Source organism: Colobus angolensis, unplaced genomic scaffold (assembly GCF_000951035.1).
Source record: "Colobus angolensis palliatus isolate OR3802 unplaced genomic scaffold, Cang.pa_1.0 Scaffold92, whole genome shotgun sequence".
Taxonomy (NCBI): domain Eukaryota; kingdom Metazoa; phylum Chordata; class Mammalia; order Primates; family Cercopithecidae; genus Colobus; species Colobus angolensis.
This window is the reverse complement of record NW_012123154.1, coordinates 234,244-241,586: the sequence shown is the minus strand read 5'-3', so window position 1 is coordinate 241,586 and position 7,343 is coordinate 234,244. Positions and strand designations below refer to the sequence as shown.

The window sequence follows — 7,343 nt, the reverse complement described above, 5'->3', positions numbered from 1 at the left end:
GCCTTGGCCACCCAAAGTGCTGGGAATACAGGATTGATTAACTGTGTCCAGCCTGCCCTGGCACACTTAAAGTCAGCATTTGTCCTACCAGAACACGAAACTCTCCAAAACTTTGACAGGTGGAGATCCCTGGAAGGAGACCATCTAGATGAGAAGCGGGTGGTAGAGTGCACCTAAAGTCCTAGCTACTTGGGAGGTTGAGGCAGGAAGATCACTTGAGGCCGAGAGTCTGAGACCAGCCTGGGCAACACAGTGAGATCTCGTCTCAACAAAAAATTTAAAAATTAGCTGGGTGTAGAGGCGAGCACCTGTAGTCCCAGCTACTCAGGAAGTTGAGGTCGGAGGATCGCTTGAGCCATGACTTTAAGACTGAAGTGAGCTACAATTGTGCCACTGCACTCCAACTTGAGCAACAGAGCAAGACTTAGATTCTAAAACTAAACAAATAAATAGATGCGAAGGGGTTAAAGAAAAAGGTGCTTTATTTAATCCTCCTTGGAGAGCTTGACGTACACAGCAACAGATCCTAAGGCCAGGAATGGAAAGGAGCATCAAGCATCAAATAACATGGACAGTTATAGCTGTCATTCATTATGTGCCAGACATTCTGCCTAGTGCTCTCCAGACATGAATGCAGATCATTCTTCCAACAGCCCTAGGCGGCCCTATGATTCTCCCCATTCTACAGATGAGGAAACTGAGGTTCCAAAGGCAATTTGCCAAAATCTCAGAGCTAGGAGTTACTCCGGGATGACATGTGAACCCAGTTCTAGCTAGAATAACCACTCCACCACTGTCCTTCCCACCTGAAATCCTCCTCCCAAAGCTTCATCAGCTGCAAGTAGGCGGAAGAGATAGGACATTCTTTCGTATAACAGAAGAATGGTGGGTCTTGGAGACAGCCTCTTGGTGCCCCCAGGTGAAGAGCAGAGATATGGGTGGCACCCCTTCCTCTTCGGGGCCTGGTTCTGTGGGCTACTCAGAAGGCAGGGAAGCTCCTTCATCACCTCTGCCCCATAACATCCCACTCTTCCTTCTGCCTCTTCTAAATGGACACAATTACTGTGCCATTCCCCCACTCCTGTAGAGGCAGTCACAGCACTTACTGTAGCTAATGTTGATTGAGCACCTACTAAGTGCCAGGCACTGTTCTGAGTGTTTCATCTTTATTTAATCCCCACAAAAGGGTGGGCTCAGGCTGGGTGTGGTGGCTCACACCTGTAATCCCAGCACTTTGGGAGGCAGAGGTGGGTGGATCAACTGAGGTCAGGAGTTCAAGACCAGCCTGGCCAACATGACGAAACCCCATCTCTACTAAAAATATAAAAAAATTAGCCGGGCGTGGTGGTGGGCACCTGTAATCTCAGCTACCTGGGAGGCTGAGGCAGGAGAATTGCTTGAACCTGGGAGACAAAGATGGCAGTAAGCCCAGATCACACCATTGCACTCCAGCCTGGGCAACAGAGTGAGACTCTGTTTCAAAAAAAAAAGAAATCGGGCTTGGTGGCTCATCCCTGTAATCCCAGCATTTTAGGAGGCCAAGGAAGGAGGATCTTTTGAGCCCAGAAGTTCAAGACCAGACTGGGCAACATAGCGAGACCCCCATCTCTACAAAAATTTAAACAATTAGCCAGGCATGGTGGTGTGTGCCTCTAGTCCCAGCTACTCAGGAGGCTGAAGCAGGAGGATCGCTTGAGCCTGGGAGGTTGAAGCTGCATGAGCTACAATCACAGCACTGCACTCCAGCCTGGGCAACAGAGCGAGACAGCAACTCAAAAGAAAAAAAAAAATCCCAGAAAAACCCCATAGGATAGGTGCCATTATTGTCCTCATTTTATAGATAAGGAAACTGAGGCACAGAGGAATCAGATAACTGCCACATTTACCCTGCTAGGAGGTGATGGAACCTGGATTGCACATCAAGATCACACAGACTCCTCTACAGACCACCCAGGTAACATGGGGTGACTTATTCAACCTTTTTAAACTTTTATCTCCTGATCAGTAGTCTGAAACTAGCAGGGGTTATTGGAAGGATAAAAGGAAACATCTGCTCCTTATTCATTCAACAAGTATTTATGGGACATCTACTGTGTGCCAGGCACTGGGGATGTATCTGCAAGCAAAACAGAAAAAAATCTTACCCTTCCAGCATGCACACATTAGTAGGGGGACACGTATGTGGATTAGCTCAGTAGATCTTCACAACCCCATAGGCAATCTACTATTATTGCACCTGTTTCACAGATAGGGAAAAGGGTCTCAGAAGTGGCAAACCCAAGTTCACCCTTCTGAGAAATGGTGGGACCTGGATTAGATAATATCCAGTCTCCGGAGTTTGACTTCCTGAATTCAAATCCCACAGTTTCCATTTAATTGCTGTTGGCAACTTACTTAACTGTCTGAAACTAGATCTCCCAAGGGTAAAATAGGACCAGGAGACCCTATTTCATAGATTACCCCAGGAGAAATAACAACATCTAACATTTAGGAAGCAAACAAGGCTCACAGAATCTCTGTGAGGGAAGTCTAATTTTAACCTTTTTTTCTTTCTTTCTTTTTTTTTTTTTTTTAACAGGTGTGAAAACTGGATCCCAGAGAGGATAAGTAACCTGTCCAGAGGTGCACAACACACAAACAGTGCGCTTCCAAAGCTCATGTTCGCTCTGACCCAGGCCGCTTCTGAGATAAAAAAACTCACCGGATCGGGCATGGATTATTCTTTTCTTCCTGCACCTGCAGGGCGGGCTGCACGAGGGCGGTGGCCCGGCCATGTGCATTCCCTGGAAGCTTTCTTAAATGCAAAGGGTCCGAACGCGGCTGTCTGGGGCTTGAGCCGCAGCCCCCTCTACGTGCTCCCGGATTCCCGCGCCTGGTGGTTTTCCCCGCACTCTGGCGCCACACCCCGCTCGCTCCCCGCTCCCGGCCACTGCTGCCACGCTTGGGGGCCCAGCATTGGGGACACCCCGCCCAGTTCTTCCCAGACTCTCTGGGAGCCGGCGAGGGGGCTCCGCCAAGACACCCCTGCTCGGCTGGCAGCCCCGGCGCTGGCCCCACTCCTGGCGAACCCGCCTCACCTCTTGGCGCTCCTGTTGCCGCTGCGTGCGCTGGCTCCGGCAGCCCGCAGGCGACGCGCCCTGCTCCCGGGAAGGCCTTCCTGCCTCGGGGGCCGATCGCTTTCTTCTGGGAACTGAGCCAGTTCCTGTTGGGTTGGGAGGCCTGCTGGCATCCGAGACCTCTATCCACTGCCCGTAGTCTGCATTCATTCTTTCTTTCCGTGAGCCAGCCTTACCCGGAGGCCACCAGATGCCGCGCAGGCCTGGGTGTTGCAGCGCTGGGAGGACCCAGCAGGCGTATGGGCCAGGGGTGCGCTCTCCAAAACTCTGGCCAAGAGCCACATCATCTTTTCCTAAGGGAAATGCAAGTCCTCTCATGATTATCACTAACTACGAGATAAATGCAAATCAAAACCATAATGAGATATTGGAACAGGAATTAAAAGAAATTAAAGAGTGCGTAAGCAGAAACTCAGTTGTATGTAAGAAAACTCAGTTGCCCCTGAGAAAGAAAAAGAGCTGGAGTCCTTTAAAAACGCCTATTTTTCTGTGGCTAGTGAGCCTTATCTCTCCTCCCTTCCTAGGCCTTGTGAAGCCCTTGATTCCCTAGCTGTGTGTAGCTGCAATGTCACTAGACAGATAAACTCAAGTCCCAAAACATGTTTCTCCTTGAAAAGTAAGAAATGATGTAACACATGTCTCAGCTGAATAACTGCCTTTGTTTCTCGCTTCTGTAATATGCTTCCCCCTGCACAGATCTCCCTACCCCCACGAAATGCTTAAAAGATAACTCTTTGTTCAGTGCTCAGTCCTTTGGATGTTAATACGACTGGGCCAGTTCACCTAAATAATTAATAAATAATCCTCCTGAACCCCATCGGTCTCTCTGATTCCTTAAAAATCCCGCCAATGGTGTAAACCCGGGAGGCGGAGCGTGCAGTGAGCTGAGATCCAGCCACTGCACTCCAGCCTGGGCGACAGAGGGAGACTCCATCTCAAAAAAAAAAAAAAAATCCTGCAACATTTCCACCTCACATCTACTAGACTGGCCACTATCAAAAAACAAAAACAAACAAACAAAAAATAAGTGTTAATGAGGATGTGGAGAAATTGTGCACTGTTGTGGGAATGCAAAATGGGTGCCACTGTGGAAAACAGTAGAGTGGTTCCTCAAAAAAACAAAAACAGAAGGGTATATATGCAAAAAAAATTCAAAGCAAGATCTCAAAATGACATTTGGGCTGGGCATCATAGCTCAGTCCTGTAGTTCCAGCACTTTGGGAGGTTGAGGCAGGTGGATCACTTGAGCCCAGGAGTTTGAGACTGGCCTGGGCAACATGGTGAAACCCAGTCTCCACACAAAAAAAAATACAAAAATTAGCCAGGCATGGTGGCACATGCCTGTAGTTCCAACTACTCAGGAGACTGAGGTATGAGGATGACTTGAGCCTGGGAAGTGGAGGCTGCAGTGAACATTAATCATGCCACTGCACTCTAGCTCAGGCAACAAAGGAAGATCCTGTCTCAAAAAAAAAAAAAAAAAAGATATTTGCACACCCATGTTTATTGCAGCATTATTCACCATAGTCAAGTGTTAAAAGCAAACTAAATGTCCATCAGCAGATGAATGGGTAAAGACAATGTGGTTATGGTTATATATACACAGTGGAATATTATGCAGCCTTAAAAATGAAGGAAATCCCATCACATACTACCACATGGATGAACCTCAAGGACATCATGCTAAGCAAAATAAACCAGACACAGGAGGGCAAATACTGTATGATTTCAATCATTGGAAGTACCTAAAGCAATCAAAATCATAGAAACAGAAAGGAGAAAGGTGGTTGGTTGCCAATGGCTTAGAGAAAGGAGGAGGGAGATAATTTGTGTGCAATGAGCATAGAACTTCAGTTTTTCAAGATGAAAACATTCTAAAGATCTGTTACACAATGTGAATACTTCCTATACTTCACACTGATGAACTATACAGTTAAAAATAATTAAGACTGGTAAATTTAATCAGGTGTGATTTTACCACAATATTGAAATGTCATTATGTCCTTACAATGACATAAATGTAATTGTGATTATTGCAACCAAGAAGAGGTATGTAACGTTGTAAGAATTTATAATTAGGAGCATTCCCCCAGTGTCAGGGAAGGTTTCCCTGAGGAAATAATGCTTCAGTGAGCATCTGAGTCAAAGTCAAAGTGGGGAGGTCACATGGCAAGTCTAATTTCTTGTATGTAATACAGTTATCTGTCCATTTGAACTTTTCTGCTTTGTAAGTAGAATCAAGGATAATGGGGGCATGATGGCAGAGGCCTATAGTCCCCAGCTACTTAGAAGGCTGAGGTAGGAGGACTGTTTGAATCCAGGAGTTTGAGACTGCCATGAGCTATGACTGCACTACTGCACTCCAGCCTGGGCAACAGAGTGAGACCCTGTCTCAGAAAAAAATTTTTTTAATGTTAAAAGATGAAAAAAAAAAAATGATGACAACAACAGCCAACATGTACTGATAAATAATTCAATTAGTTAATTACTTAATTAACATAGTAGTTAAGTGCAGGGATTCTGAAGCCATACTATTTGACTTTGAATTCCAGTTCTGCTATATCCCTCAATAATCTCCAGCCTCTCCAATCGGCCTGCACACTGGGAGGAGCCACACAAGTTTGTGCTGTTTGCAGCAGGGAGGAGCCTGGCCCCTCCTCTTTCTGTGTGGAACCTGGGATTTGAATGGCCAGGTGGAAAGTGCTCTAACAGAGACTCTGGCCCAGTGAGAGCCCCTGTTTCCCCCTTTTCCTCCTTTTCACCCAATAAAACCCTGTCTTACTTACCATTCAAATTGTCTGTGAGTCTGAATTTTCATAACCATGGGACAAAAAATCCTATATTTAGCTGAATTAAGGAAAAGCCCTGCAACATTTTTGGCACCCAATGTGGGGCCCGAGAAGTGGTGAGTGAGATGCAAATCAAGAATTATTTTTCTCTCTCCCTTCCAAGCCTTTTCATCCTCATGGCCTTTTCCTTCCTCTTTTGGGATGGACCAGAAAGCAGCTCCCTGCTGCTCCCCATTCCCTCATGGAGCTGGGATGCATGGCCCAAGGGCCCCACACAGCTGGCTGGCTGGTTGCCAGCGACACCCCACTGCTGCAGCCTTCCCTTTCCCTAGCCAAGGAGTTTAACTCTACCAGACAGTAATTAAGCTTAAACTTGTCTCTCTGGTGGAGGACCTACTTGCATAAGAATAAGACATTCTTCCCCAGGCATTTTTAAACTGTTTATTTTTCTTTCCTATTCTCCACCCTATCAGCAGTTATTTTTTCAAGCTTTTTTTTTCTTTTATAAATCGTTTTTACCAGGCCAGACTCCAAAGCTATCACTGTTTATATTTTCTGCAAAGTTTTGGTTGTGAAATCAAGCCTCCATCTTGTTTCACATCCTGAGGGCATGGCTTGTAACTCTGGTGGCAAGGCTTTGTTTAGCAGTCCTACCTTAGGGAATACATTTCTTTCTGGTTTGATATTTGTATATTTTCCTAGTCCTGTCTCTTAAAGGGCCCCACCCAGTGGACTGGGTTTTCTTCTGCCTGTGTATGTGTTATATGTGATGTCTGTAAAAAGAGCTCTAATTAATTTGGCCTAAAGAAAGACAAGTGCTTGCATCTAATATTTTTTAAAGGGGAGATAAAAACTGTGACTTCAATCTTTGAGAAATAAAAACAGTCTTAAAGATTATTGGTAAAAAGCAGATGTCATTAAAATGTGAGTAGGTAGACAAAATAATGCAGGTCAAATGCTAGGTTTGATAAGTGTTTTACGGTTACAAACTGCTTTTTGGGTTTTGGGAGCTATTTGACTTGCCAGCTTCACAATTGGTAAGGCCTGGGGACCTATTGAACTAACCACACCCTTAATTATAATGGAGTCAAACCTTGGCTGTACTTAGCACACAATTAAAACAACTTAGCAGATTTTAAATTAAAGTTAAAAATTGCTAGCAGTTACCATTATAACACATAATTGAAACTCCTGGAAATAGATTTACATGCAAGGTGTATAAGAACAGTATAATTTTTTTTAAAAAAAGGTTATAAGAAGGCATGGAAATACAAATTTTTGCCTGGGGTTAAAGGCTTGTTTTAAATTCGATAGGAAAAAGCTGAAAGTTCAAAGAAGTGGTGGAAGAATTGTGGAAATTAATCTTGCAGAAAAGATTCTCTGTGTGAACATATTAATTATATGGTTTTTCTGTAAATTGATAATTGAAATAAAAACA

The 7,343-nt window shown here is 44.9% G+C and overlaps 1 protein-coding gene across 1 annotated transcript in view; it reads right to left on the bottom strand.

Annotated features, from left to right (window-relative positions):
* The window catches only part of TMC5 (transmembrane channel-like 5), a 98,818-nt gene extending 95,525 nt beyond the window's left edge, over positions 1 to 3,293 (bottom strand). Inside the window, exon 1 of the mRNA XM_011931857.1 lies at positions 3,078 to 3,293. The gene's annotated coding sequence lies outside the window, so the exon portion shown is untranslated. The remainder of the gene's footprint in view (positions 1 to 3,077) is intronic.
* Positions 3,294 to 7,343: the final 4,050 nt, after the last annotated feature.